The sequence below is a fragment of the Pseudomyrmex gracilis genome, unplaced genomic scaffold, assembly GCF_002006095.1.
Source record: "Pseudomyrmex gracilis isolate BER0280 unplaced genomic scaffold, ASM200609v1 scaffold_55, whole genome shotgun sequence".
NCBI classification, from domain to species: domain Eukaryota; kingdom Metazoa; phylum Arthropoda; class Insecta; order Hymenoptera; family Formicidae; genus Pseudomyrmex; species Pseudomyrmex gracilis.
The window spans coordinates 392,575-407,916 of record NW_018020639.1 but is presented as its reverse complement, the minus strand read 5'-3'; the positions used below and the strand labels follow the sequence as shown (position 1 = coordinate 407,916).

At 43.8% G+C, this 15,342-nt stretch overlaps 1 protein-coding gene across 3 annotated transcripts in view; it reads right to left on the bottom strand.

Annotated features, from left to right (window-relative positions):
- Nucleotides 1-15,342, bottom strand: part of LOC109853826 (teneurin-m) — a 535,016-nt gene that overhangs the window by 343,343 nt on the left and 176,331 nt on the right. The window lies entirely within an intron of this gene.

Here is a 15,342-nt window from a genome sequence, read left to right as displayed (position 1 = left end):
GCCAGTGTAATGTATCAACTGGCAGTAATTAAAAGCCGCCGCGTAGTGCGGTGGTAATGGTCGAGGCCCGTTACGATCATCGCATGTATGTACCCGCCTATAAATCGTGCGTCGTAGGTGGATGCGCCGCGAGCGCTCTATTGGTCGTGCGCTTTTTTTTTTTTGTTTTTTCGCGCGTTCCGCTGATACTACGCGCGCCCCGGCAACGATCCGTCTCCCTCGCGCGGCTCATAAATAAAACCCGAACATCTGGCGGATCGCGCTCGGTTAATGATCATTAGCGCCCGGTCGGCATGATCTTGAATCTCGACGATACATCTTCCATAAGAGAGCGGATCGTGTAGATTGCTTGTGTTGTGTTGTTCGGCCTGAAAATCTCTTCCTCCCGCACACACACACACACACTGTTCTCAAGCCAGAGTCACGTTGAAGCGCACGACGGTCATGAGAAGGTCTCCGGTAACACGTTTAGAGGTTAATGTGTCCGCCGTTATGACGATTAATCCTTTACTCGCCTAGCGTGTGGGAAATCCACCGAGAGTGCGTGACTTCGTAGGTGTGTGTCTTTGCGGTTTCTTGCGCGAGTTATATAATAATATTAATAAGAATAACAGTTTTTTTTTTTCGCATCGAGAAAACGTTTTAAAAAAACGAAAATTTCGAACAAAATCGCGCGCGGGATGATATTTCGGGATCTCTCTTATAATTTAAGCGGATTCGCGACTCTCCTAAATTTTGCCGGCAATTTCGAGGGTTGCGATTCTGACTGCCGCACGTGGTTATATTCATTTTTGCTCTCGCGAGCAATTAGTTTGTTTCACGGGTACGGCCAAAAGGTTGCTATTCCTAAGGGTCGCTTAGCGTTATACATATATTTATATCCGTGTGTGTTTGTGTGTACAGATGGGCGAATGCGTTTCTACTAGGTTGTTCCTGTTTCCTGCAGCATGCAGAGATGCCGGTTTTACGAAGTCGGCGTTAATTGCCTCCGGAGATACCCTCGGTCGTACCGTAATTCACGCATAAATACATGAAATTACTTTCCCTTATTTAGGGGCTCGTTAGGCAGATCTACTGTTATTGCCGACAAAGCGAAATAAACCGGCGCGCCAACATCCTCGACGCGGCTCTACCACGTATCGCGGGAGAGAGAGTGTTATAATTTAGATATAAGCGTTATACTTCACACCTACCGCGCAGCGATTGTGGTTCGATAATGGGACAGAAAAAGAACGGGACGCAAATAATTTTATCGCGGTAATTTAGGTTCTCGTTGGAAATGGGAGTGATATTATGTCAGAGAACATTTTATATGCACATATACATATACGTCTGAAATAAAAAAAATTCAATTAAGAAATAATTAAATTTCTCTCTCTCCCTCTCTCTCTCAGCAGAATTTATATTTATTAGAGAGAGATTTTTTTTTGCGCGCGAGTTTAAATTATTTTCATTTTTCTCTAAAACAAAATATTGTTTTACATAATTAAAACATTATTAAAAAATATTTGCGCGATTTCAAGCGCAGCTGAAAAAATTCAGTCGGAAATTGTAAGTTAGTTAAAAAAGTAGTTCTCTAAGCTCGCGGAGAGCTCAGATTGGATGAGACAAGCCTATACGCCATTCCGCTAAGTAAAACAGTTGTATATTTTTCCGTGTGACAACAGTATCACGAGAGTGATGCGGAACACTTGGGTATACCCGAGTCATGTAATCAGAACAGCGGAAACACGTCATAACGTCACGCTAAATAAATGGGTTAGGTGATTAGTCTCTCTCTCTCTCTTTCTATCTTTATAATTTTACAGAAACCGGATATTAAAATCGTTTTTATTTCACTCGTGACACTTTTTACAAAGTTATTTCAACTCTCTCGCGCGCGTATATATATATTTTCGTGTTCCGTCCAAAAAATCAACATCATCCGAAGAAGATGAGACCGACGCGATCCAAAAATACGTTTACACGCTGCGAGAATCGCTTAACCCAATTACGTTCATTTAAATTGCTGCACGAGAAGAAATCAAATATTAATAGTTTTTTCCCACTATATACTTTTCTCCCGTGTAATTTTTGGAACGGAGAATATATGTGGTTCGCGCCCTTATGTATATATTCGTACACACACACGCGTTGCCACGCGTATGGACCTAATGTCTTTGTTTATCTCACAATCTACCCGGAGCGGATAGAATTAATACGGATGGAAAAAAAAACTTCACACGATATTATCAAGCTGTAACCCTCGTTCCGAACGAGAGCCGTAATAAATTTCGATAGTAATTACGCACGTTGTAGCTGTAACTGTACGACCGGCGATGAAGTACAAACTAGATAAACAGATAAACGAGGTTGCCGAGGGTGTTCATAACAAGGGTCGAACTTCGAAAAGCGGATTTGTCGGAGTAGTAATTCGACCCCTGTTCTACCTCTGTGGACACGTTCCACTAATTAATAACGATAAGTACGAATGCGTCTACACCGCAAGGGATAAAACGGTGGTTCACCAGATTCCCGCGAGACAAACACGCCGACCTAGAGCTGAGCCGATAACACCGAAAATATGTGTGCGAATTTCCGTCTCACGTATTCTCCTTCTCTCTCTTTTTTGTTCCCTGCTTTTTTTTTTTTTTATTGCAGAATTTTTTTCAGTTGTTCGACTTTTCGGTGTAACTCGCTGACGAAAGCAACAACGCGAAATCTCATACGTTCGCTTGTATACGGTGCAAACGTAAAAATTCGCTCGTAAAGTTTCTCGTCAGCTTTGTTGCGAGAAATAAATACGGTGGGACGCGTAGTCGTGGAAGTGACAACTTCGTAGTATCAACACTACCGGGGCAACAGAGAAACTTGGCTCCGATAACATCAACGCGCGAATTCGTATTTGCCGCACGTGTGCGAAACTCTACGAGCTTCAATTATTACGTACGTTCCAAAAATCAGTCAAATTGTTATTTTTACGCCCAAAACATTATTTAAGTATATTTATTTATATTTATGTTTACTTCTCAATTTATTGTAACAAGATAGGAATAATATTATTATATAAAATTTTCAATTTTAAATCTTGAAGGAAAAGATGTACAAAATTTTTACCCGTGATATAAAGATAACAGATGATGATGACAAGAGAAAAAAAGAATACACCTTTCTCACAGCTACCAAACAATTGAATACAATTTTAACGATTTATATGTGAAAACATTTCTGGCCTAGTTTTCGCTGCGCGAAGCATGGCGGATCGTTATCACTTCTGGTTTTGAACCGAATATTTTTATACGTGTATAATCCTTTCAAAAAAATTTCTAAAGTCCGACGGTGTTGTACATATCGACGTAACGAGCAAAATAAAAATAATAATTGTGAGTTAACATAGAAATTTTACGTGACTTAGCAAAATACGTGCGCACTGAAACCGAGAGAGAGAGAGAGAAAGAGAGAGAGAAATTGTCGTCATTATAAATCGCAAAATCATCAATTTCGAATGTATTTTGTGAGCCAATGAGGAACAAAGAAACACGGGCAATATCATAAGTCGCAATTATTTGCGAAATGGAACGAGAGAAAATTTGCGATTAAGCGGATTATCCTCGCAGTTGGATTAATATGACATTTTAAGATAACGATCGTCGCGTGTTGTAGCCCTAAGGCAACACAACGGCGACGACGCTCCTCGGGGGGTCCTCGAATGCGAGCAAGGGCAATACAACCTGTGAATAGCGATCCGCGGGATGTATGGGTCGGAGTTATAACTAGCTGGGAACAATCCCAGCGACTTTTGATGGTGTTGGATATTAAATTTCGCCTGTGTCTCCTGGTTTTATTGGATTACGGATAACCAGCCGGGATATGGCGCTCCGCGCTGGAGAGCCCGCCACCCTTGTTCCTCTCTAAGTACCCTGCAAACCACGTCTGCATTGGCACGTAACGCGCTCTCGGTTCGTCGAGTGTTGCTGGGACAGAGAAGAGAGTGAACGAGAGAGAGAGAGAGAGAGGGAGAGACAGCGGTAGAGAGACTGTTTGTATGAAAATTAAATTCATAACGATAAAATCCTTTACGAGCGGAACGCGAGCGCGAGCGCTCCGCGTTGCACATACGCGCGAGATACGCTTATATGTGCGCGACGTCCGAAGCGCCGTCCATCCGCGACGAAATTTGGTTCAATGCAATCAGCCGGACTCGCGAAATTGAAAGGCGGTATTTGTGCTTGTTGTGCGGTGCCGCGCGGGTACAACTTGCTTGTATCTGAGTAGTAGTCCAACCGAGCAGCACTATCGGATCTCGCGCGCATCTATAATATTTCGCCGTAGAATTCGTAATAAACGTTTATGCACCAACGTTTCACGGACGAGAAAAAGAGATGAAGAGAGACCGGGAGAAAAAGAGAAAAGAATTTCTGATATATGCAAACAACATAGATATGACCGTGTTTGATGCTTCCTCTTTTTATTGGAACATGTAAGTTATGAAAAATGTGTTTCGCGACGCGTTATAATCCTCTTCGATACGCGCGTTGGATTATCTTACAATATAGTATCTGTGTCAGAGAAATAGAGGGAAAGAAAGTTTTCATCACATATATATTCATTTCTATTATGTACACGTTTAACATTTATTTTAAAATAATCCAATTAACTCGATTTTAAAATGACGAATGTAATTTTCGAGCGCAAAAGTACGTGTGCGCTTTGGCGGGGATTTTTCGACTTCTGTAACCTCAACGCGAAATAAAACGATTCGTATATATATATATATATATACGTACGATCGGTGAATGCGTGGTACAGAAGTCAGAGTCATAATCCATTTCACGTCGATCTTGGCCACGTCGGTCCCGGTCAATTTCATTAAAAGAGGCTCTCGGCCTGATTTTCAAGCGCTGACGTCGAGCAAAAGACGAGGACGAGAGACGCGCGAGCGTGTGTGTATATACACAGCCCGCGAAATGAAAATTACGACGATAGAAACGACGCTTTGATCAGAGCCGGCGTCGGGAGATTACCGAGCCGTCGTATCTGCCTCTTTCCCGCAAACGATAACGTCGTGAAAGTTTCTAGTTGGCGCGCGTCGACTAGTTGCCGCACATGCCACGCCATGAGATTCATCTCTCGGTTGATTTTTCTTTTTTTTTCTTTTTTTTTTTTTTTTTTGTTGAATCGTGTAAATCAGTGACTCGACGAATTGCCAGTACAGACGGGAAAGTCGGGATTCGGATGATGAAGTAACGAGTAAATAGAGGCGAGCTCGTTTATTGACGAGGGAGTCGACCGCGTGCTCGTAACACGTACATAGAAACGATAAGCTGAAAAGAGATAGAGAGAGAGAGAGAGAGAAGGGGAAAACGACAGAGAGAGAGAGAGAGAGAGAGCGCTAGAGATTCGGCTATACAGAGCGACGTACGATCGAATGATCGAGTGGCGCGCTGGTTGCGTCGACGACGGGTCAGGTAGCGCACATTGAGTGCAAAGCAAACCTTCCTTATTCAAATGACCGTGCCCGCCAGTGGAAAACTGCGGTTTCGATATCGATCCATCGATTCGTCTGCGCTGCAATCATTAACGGATTACATTTCGTATCGCGGACGAATCGCGGCGACGTACTGTCGGTGTCCCAATGCATCCTCCGCGCATATAAATATGTGTATATAATATATATATATATATTGTATATACATATACGTCATATACGCGACATTCTATACACGCGGAGAATTTCTCGCAGTCGTATCTCCCGCGTTCGGAATTTTTTGATCAATGCAAATGACGGCGCGTTAGTTAACGTTCGGAGGGTTGAAACGCGCGCGCCCGCTCTTTCTATGCCGAAGTAACGCGCATGAAAAGCGCACGGGGTAGAAGGCGGATGCGCCTTTCAACCCTTCGACTCGATCATCATCGAACACGGAAGCCGGACTTGTGCGGCGCGTATCAACGGAAGCGAATGATGTATGCAGTCGCTTTTATGAGCGTAACGCGCGCACCATTCGTATTGCCATTCCCGCAATTCGTCCGCGCTGCGCTTTCGAGATGATATTATGGCTGGCTGATCAAAAGCAAGATCAACGGGGCCACCGGCTATAGAAAGAGAGAGAGAAAGAGAGAGAGCTCAGCTCGCAAAAATGACCCGGGTATGTACAAATGGGAGAGAGTCGCACTTTTCGAAATAACCATGATTGGAAAAAAACTTCTCCCTTTTCACGTGTACGAATATTATACATATGTGTATATACATATGTATGTGCACGCTATGATCTGAACCGAGTCAAAATGAGCGCGCGCTAGACGTTCGCCGAATTAATTGGTAAATCTCTGACCGAAACTCTGTTTCTCTCGAAGCTGTATATATAGTATATATCGCGCTGGAATTGTTCATCAATGAAGAGAGACACGCCGGTCTCTCGTGGCGACGAGATGAACGATATATCGGTGCGAGAGATAGATGTTTTTGTTACGCTGACCGAACAAAGCCGTCCACTTTCGCGTATCGCGCGCGCCGTTCCGCTCTCTTGTCTCCTTGCGTATATCCTCGAAATTTTATTTCGCCGACCACCACCGCGGCCCATCAAACGAATAAACGTTTCGTGCGTTTTAACAACGGAGACCGATCCGGACTCGCGTCATTCGTTTGCAACATCATTGTGTCAGCTTTTTTCCCGCGCTCTCGTTCGAACCCTCCGCGCCGGACGAGGCATGGAATGATCCGCCGGCCTGTCCTGAGAGGCCTGGGAAACGAAGGGTACTTTGCGAAAATTGAATACCTCCATTTTCCTCGTTGTTTACTGTGGAAGAATCGCTCTTCAATCACGGCAACGCGACAGAACGCCAAATGGCGAGTCAAACACGCCGGGGGAGTCAAAAGTGCATCGAATGTTTTGTTGCGCTCGCGCAACATTTGCGAAAGAAAGAAATTTTTCGTCGCATATAATGCGTGTCGAATACAAAAAATATTTTTGTTCTCTCGTGGCGACATTTTCTCGCGGCGATTTTCGTTAGCGCGCGCGCGCGCGGTACATACTTTTTATTCAAAAAAAAAAAAAACGCAAAACTACAAACGCGGAGATTCCAACAACCGAGAAATGTGAAAAATTGATTTCCATTTCTTTCGCGTATAGATGAGGCCCTGTTTAAAAAAAAAAAAAAAAAAAATCGTGCACTGAACACACAAGAGCGCGCAAATCATCAGTCCCCGCGTCGCTACGCAAATCCCACGAGTCCTCCTGACCTCGCGCGGCGATATACATCCCTCTTGCCTCGTTCAATCAATCCTTTCTCTCTATCGTTCTTTGTTCCGCTCGTTGGCCGTCATAATTGCCGGTAGGTCATTTTTCATTGGTTTGTAGCGCGGCGGCAACGGGCGGAAGAAGGACGCGGAAGGTGATTGATGACGTTGTTTTTTCGTTGTTTCGTAAATCCGGATTCTCGTTATCGATAGATCCGTGACGATGCGCGCTTATATAAATTGCCGCGGCCGCGGCGCGGACGTTTCCCCGGTGGACGTTATCGACGATAGGTTTCGCGATTAAAAGGAGCTCCTCTCCCTCTAATTGCGAACAATAAGACACGAAGACCATTTTCTACCTTTTCTCTCTCCGGTTTCTTTCCCTTTTGTCTCTATACGTTTCTCTTTCTTTCTTCCTCTTTGCTCGCGCATTCTTCTATCGACCCGCCGAAAGAAGAACGAGCGGAGGATCGCGCGCTCCGCTCGCGGAGAAATGGTTCCTTGAAGTGTAATTTACGAGCCGGGAGTTCTTTATCCCCGTCCCGCGTAACGAGTTCCCAAGGATATCGAAGTACTACATGGTCGTTTGGTCGCTAACTCGACTCGGCGAGCCCGCCGAATTTATCTACGGGACGCAATTCTTTCTTTCCGTCCCGCATCGGTTAGTGCGCGGAAAACAAGCGCGGCGGCGGCGGCGACGGCGCGCGCCCGTTCGCCCGCCCGCCGGTTTGTAAACGGTTTAGCAACGTGACCGCGGATAAAAGGACTCGAGAGCGCGATAGATTGTCGAGTTTATCACTCACCGAGATGCGTCTGGTCGGATTGGCTAACGTACCTGAAACAGATAGCAAAATTTAACAGTGAGAATCGATAAAGAAAAATCGTCGAAAAATTCACCGCGATAAATGCGCGATAATCATAAACAACGCGGATGCCCAAATAAAGAGCTTTTGTTGTCACGCTAATGTGAGATTTGAACGTGTACGCGCGCGTAAATACCCGAAGTATTTTAGCGATGACTCGAGGTAGATAATAATCGAGAGAAAGGTTTAAACTTAAAAAAAAAAAAAAAAAAAAGAAAAAATCGCAGTCGGAAATGTTCTCGGACGGTCGGTGGCTCTTCGGAGCGGGCCGCGCGCTTTTCTCGGAATAACAATTTTCGTTCACGTTAGCACTTCACTGTTAGGGTTACGAAGGTCGACTTCGCGTTGATTGAACCGACATCCGTTTCGCGCGCTGCTATTATGACGTTGCCACAGCGACGCGACGACCTTCTTGCCCCCTTCTGGAAGTCTAACGTGTATGTGTGTACGCGCGCGCTCACCGAAGATTGCCAGATCGGAGGCCCCGAAGTGTTGTGCCTTGTGGTTTTACGCCGTGTAATATATGCACATCGTGAATTTAATATCAGGTGGTTTCGCACAGCGTCTCATTGTCAGGTCGGCCCAACGTCGCGGGGTTAAACGCGATCGTTTTACTGCGGCCCCGTCATTGCAGTCTCATCGCGGCGCTAAGTATTAAAACCCCCGTGTGCCGCTTACCCCAGGTCGGCCAATTTGCATACTGGCTCGTCTATTACGTCCTGACCCAGCCGTCGCCGACGGACATCCGCAGCCGAGTTCACACGGCCGCGGTGGTTCACTCGCATAATGGACCTAACCATTCCACGGTACTCTTGGCTATCCTGCACGTGACTAATTGATTGGCAATCAGAGTGATCCACTTGGGCGTCGCATAAATTTCATTCTCATTTAAACCGAAAACGTATATTTTGTTACGTATTTTATATACCCGCGTCTCTTTACACGGAGAAAAAGAGGAAAAGAAAAAAACACCGTGCGCGTCTCTGTAATATTTAATACGAAATGCAGCTCGTGTTTTATCCGCATATCGCGCCGGCTTATTGTTAAAAACTGTTGATAAGCTCACGACGGCGCGGCGTGTCAAATTCATTTCAGTCCCGTAAGCGGGTCATAAGCGATTTCACACCGCGTCCAGGCCGACACGTTTTTAACACGCCAAAAAGTAAGCCGATATGCTTTTTTTTTTTTCCTCTAAGCGGTATAGTTTTAAATTTATATACAAAAGAAATGCAAAACGCAGCCTCCCCGCGGCGGGGGCGGTCCGCGGCCACTTTGTTAGCGGGCGGCTCGCGTGTCCGATCGTTTTTCGCTGATAAGCTTCGCGTACCCCGAACGATAATGAAAGATCGTCAGCCGGTCTAATATGAAATGTGAACTCGCTGCTTTTCTCTCTGCGAGAGCAGCGGTTGATTGATTATTACAGCTCAGCACATTTCGCGGATCCGCACACAATAACTTGGTGCATTTTTTTTTCCTCTTCGCATCTGATCGTCTCCGAGGTCGGTTCGGTAAAGCGATTATTTCTCGTATCTTCCCAAGTTATACGCGCGCTCTCCTCAATCAGCTTCTCCCCGGTGTGGAATAAATTCAAAGTGACGCAAACCATCGCTGCTCGACAGAAATATATTATCTTTGTAGCTTCCAGTCCGCGACACACTAACATCGAGGGCGCGGGGAAGGGGAGGATTGGATAAGGTTCGCATTCTTCTTTATACAAACGACGCAATTTGTATTCCGCTGAAGAGTTGACCTGCATCTGCTATTTGATTATGCTACGTATGCGCTTTTCCAGCTTGTACGTTGCTTTATTTACGACCAGTATATTTTTTGTCGAGCAAAAATGATAGCGCGCGGCTTTGTTCTTAGATTACTCATTTAAAAGCTACTGAATACTACAGAAATTTTTAATTCGCGTATAATTGCACAAAAAAATTGTTTTTAAATTATAATTAAGTACCTTGTCAAATTTGACATATCCGTTGGTTTTCTTATACGTGCGCGTTGACAAAAATCGATATACTCTCCTTCCAATCGTTTTTGAGCGCATTTCACTTATCGGAAATCTCAATGAGCGTGTGAGAAAGAGCGTTTCAAGAAATTGATTAGATCTTAAACGATTATCCACACATCGTTTCCTACGATTTTCTGAAAATTGTTCGGAGTTCTTTTTCTTTCTCTCTGTTTCTCGTATACTCTGTCTCTCTCTCTCTCTTTCTTCACTCATAACTGACTTCGCCTCTCGTTTCTCGAGGCGCAAAATCGAGGGGAAAAGGAGAAACGATCGCGCGCGAGCGACGCGAATAAAAGTTCTGCGGAGGCGTACAATGGCATCGAGGGCTGTGAGGGTGAAAGTTACGGTGAATCATTGGTGCGGCGGAGGATTGCTTCGGGTACACCGCTTTTGCCTCATAAAATAAATCTGATATTACCGAGCAGCTCTCTCTCTCTCTCTCTTCTGCATGCATATATTTCACCCTTCCTGTTCTCTTCCTTCCATCCCTTTCGCCCCACTGTATGTGTTTTGCAGCGGCTGAGTATACTACGTTACTCCGCCGCTGCGAAACACACACACACAAATACACCCACAGTAGGACGGTCGCGAGAGAAGCGCAGCACAGAGAGGTCCGGAGCTTGATTCAACTGCGGCGCCGCATTTTCGTATCGGATCGCGCGAGAATCGAGGTGTGCCTACGGGGCAGTACCGTAAAACGGATAGTTTTTGCAGTGCGGATCATGAACGTCGCCCCGAGTTATGCGTTCCCCACGCGCGTTTTCGACACGCTGGGTCAAAATAATCGCGGTATATATATGCGCGCGCGCGTATATACTTTCAACCGAAGCTTCCTCTCTCCACTTTTCGCTGCATTTTATATTCTCTCTCTCTCTCTCTCTCTCTTTCTTTCTCTCTCGATTAATCCGTTCGCTGCCGTATCAATATACGATTTTGTGACGCACAGAAATAGCGTTCGGTCTTTTTTTCTGTCGTATATGAAAAATATTGTAAATTATATTTTGCACACGAAAGACTCCATAAGATTCACAAATATTTGTACGCGGCATTTATATTTCTTCGCTCTGGGTTTTCATAATTTTGACCTCATTTTTGCGACGACGCGCGATTTTTCCGGACACGCAATTTACGAAAAATACACCGACGCGAAACAGCAAGCGAATTTCAAGACCCGGCGGTATTGCACGTGCATTTCCAGGATCTGTTTCTATATTTGACGTATCATATTTCGCAAATATGTTACCGTTCCGTAGTCCCTCCGCAATCTCTCGTAGAGAGACTAGAAATTTTGCGATACACCCTGGCGCTATAGCTGCGAAACTGGAAGTCACATTTCGAAATTCCTCAGTCGAAATTGGAACGTTGCTGTAAGAGAAAGAGAGAGAGAGAGAGAGAGAGAGTAGTTGCACACCAGGCGTTGTTCAAGTATTCAGACAATTTGACACGGAATCCACATCGTGACTTCGTGTGTTCTCATTTTATTTTATTGTCCGGTTCTTTTCATTAAAATTATATTCCTGTTCGGTGCGGCGCAAAACGATGGAAAAATAACTTTTATGACGGAACGTTTCGATACGATCGCGGAGTCGCGGCCCCGCCGCGTCGTCTTTATTCGGTTCGTAAAGTCGATTCTTGAATTCGAATTGCGTGGCCGCTTTGCAGTCGCGAGATTCAAATAACGACAACGCTCACACTTTTACGAGTTTTCCAACACTATCGCGGCCCGTCGTCGTGGCGAACGACGACAGAGGGATCTCGACGCGGAAAAGACCGGAAGTAAAAGAGATCGTAAAAACTGTCGCGTTTTTAAGATAATCGCAGGGTGCTCCGGAAGGTGATAAAAAGCCCGGTGGCGATGCGTATCTGGGTCGCTTTACATCGTTTCGATTGTCATATCAATGTACTTTACGATCTGTTAGAGTTCGTTCCACATGCCGAAAAGGTCATCTGTCCCGGGTTTTCTATTTACGCGCGGCTCGTAAACACAAATTCAAACCCCTTAATTTCTTAAAGAACAAAAAGAAAACAATATTCAACAATATGCCCGACTTGCGGAATTGTGGAAAATCCAAGGTTTTTACGCGATTATGAGATAAACCGTGTAAAATGTGTCGTTTGCATAAGTTTTAATCCGAATAATAATAATAAATCCGAGAAATTCTCGCGGATAATCGAAGTGACTTGCGATGTACAATTTCTGCTGGCGCGAAGATACGATTCTCTTTTTTTTTTTTTTTTTTTTGTCAGCTCCGCATTATAAAAGTCCTGCTTGCGCGTCGTAAAAAGTTAATGAAGTGGCAGCATGCGAAAATATACATACTTTGCAAAGTCATGATAACTAAAATCGCGGAGGACGCGATGCGCTCGCGGAGAGTTTACAGTTATGGAAATTTCATATGCGCCATCCGGTAAGAAGCAGAGACGAGGGGGAGTGTAACGGAAAGAGAAGGGGCGATGATGTGGCGATGTGTCGCACCGGTGATCTGCGACTCGAAATATCGGGAGTGCATTAACTTTTACGGTTGCCAACATTATTTGCCACCTCCCTCCCCTCTGTCCTAAAGAACAACTTTATACACGTCGATCGTAAAGGAAGCGTCGAATAAAGAACACTTAATAAACTTCTTCCCATCAGAAAGTTGTTATGTACGTGTACGCTTTATGACGCGAAAATATCTCGCTTTCATTGTTCCGCGCTGACACCTTTTGTGTTTGTTCGTACACGTACTTAAACGACGTTCTTTGCTTTCGGTAATTATATGTGCGCAACGCGCGTAATGATAACTTTTAGAAAAGAATTCATTAGCATTCATCTTTTGATGAACACACGTCCGGTATGTATATAATGTGAAATTTCAAAATTTCACGAGAGGAAAAACCAAATCCACAAAAAAAAACTGTTGTAAATCCAAGCTTCTCTTCGCCTTGGGTGCTACGTTCCCATTTTACGACATCAATTGAGAGCGGAAATGAAAGTAGCTGCCATTGAAGCAAATGTTATTGAAAAAAATTTTTTTACGTTATTAACCGCGGCCGCGTGTGTGCGCGAGTGTTTTTTTTTTTTTTTTTTTTTTGCGAGTGTTAGTTAAAAAAATTTTTTTACGTTATTAACCGCGGCCGCGTGTGTGTGCGCGATTTTTTTTTTTTTTTTTTTTTTTGCGAGTGTTAGTTTCCAATACATTTTTCCGATATCGATACTTTCACTCGTTTTTTTTATTTGTTATATACTTTTATTCGACGTTATTATTAGTGCGCGATACCAGAAACTGACTGAATGGTGGCCGTGTATATATATTTGTGAAAATACATTATGTTCCGCAACGTGTTAAAAAAACAAAATGCGCTTTTTGCGCGTTACGCGCGACCGTGAACTTTTCGGAAACTCCGCCCGTTTATACGGGCGCGCGCCCGCAGACAGGAATTTCAAAATTGGTATTACAGCGGGTACGCTGAAGTCAGAACGATGGAAAATTCTCCCCCGACGAATTACAGAGCGGGGGAGAAAGTATGACGCTGTTCTCAAGCGCTCCCAACGGATCGCGAATGAATGTTATATGGGCACGAGACGAGAGCTTTCCCCTGCTCTTTCTCGCAGCTCCTCGTTCTCCTTTTTCCCGTCACCATATTGTTGCTCCCCGCCGCAGCAGCGACGAAAAAAAAAAAAGAAAAAAGGGCGCGACGAATCCTCTCGCATATAATCGAGCCCTACTGATTTTTATCCGAATTCCAACGGTGTCAATCCCCGAGTCTAGGCAGTTCTCTTTCTCTCTCCCTCTCTCTGTGTGTAATAGAGACGATTAAAAAAATCTGCATACATCGCTCCCGGGATGGCTGTGCGCGCGCGTATATAGCGGAAAGGGGGAACAAGAAATGAACAATCATGAACCGCTCGATCGCGGGCTCGATCGTTACACGGTCGTGCTCGCGCCCCGACCAAATAAGCTCCTTTCGCTTACGTGTAACGATGTCAGGGGCTCCGGCTGACATAATGAACAATTAATATGCAAACAGCGAATACTTAATGCTAAGTTGCCACGCCAGATATTCTGATAGGCTATTCCCCAAGATTCATCGGTTTTACGATCACATCTCCCCTCTCCTCTTCTTCCCCGTATTTTGATTTTCGTTTCGGTTCGTAACCGTGTTATCGCGATCTACGGTAAAATTTTTCGAACACGGTGCAAAATATTCGGAAAATATAGATAACAAGCTTGTATTTTGATACAACGTTCGAAAAAGAAGTGCGCGAACAGAATCTGTAGGTTTAAAATTTCGGGATCGCAAATTGCAACGACAGCCGATTTTGTGTTACAGTTTGTGAAGAAGTTAAAGCTGCATTGCTGTTATTTTTTTTTTTTTTTTGTAAGCTAAATACGATTTACTCTCAATAAATTCGCAAAAGTTCGTTTCGAGGCCAATGAAAGTAAGACACTGGCAAAGTCAGGTACAACTTTCTTGGGTGCAATAAATGTAATTATACTGCTCTTATAGAAAGAGAGAGAGAGAGAGAAGGGAGGAGAAGAGGTGTGCGAGTCGGCATCGAGGGATAGGATGAGCGAGACTAATTGGATTTTTCAGTCAACTTCTTTTCTTTTCAGCTGAAAAGAGTTCCTGGTTCGTCAGCGTCAATATCCCGTCACTGTCACAATCGAGTTATCCTCAAATTGTCCCCGTAATAAGGTGTATCGCATATATATGTGTATATATATATATATATAATATATGAGTTCTCTCTCTTATACTTTTCCCTGGTTTTCTTATTTTCCAATAAACCATACATTTAAACGTTAAATTATTAATTTAGTCCGACGTAATAAATGTATCATAAATGACATTCTGCGACCTGGAAAATAGAATTAGAAAATAGAATTTTGTCAATCTATTTTCAAAATATACCGAGGAATATAAACGTGCGACAACTACTCTGTGTAAAATCCTATTTGATTAACGCGAATAAAATCATTGTTAGTTACAATATTTATGTGCCGTCATGACATAATGTTTCTGTAACGCGGGTTATTGCATAACTTATTAATATAACATCACATTATTATTCCATTTTGCCAATTTTATTTAATTAGCTTGAAAATAGCAAAATGTAATAGAGAGTGTTGTCAATCCACAAAATCGAAATAAATAAAAGTGACACACGTACGCATCACATTTTGAGTCAAACAAATTGAAACGGAATTAGTGACATCGAAAAAATAACAATTTTCATTACGCCGCGTATTTTGATATAGATTATACTA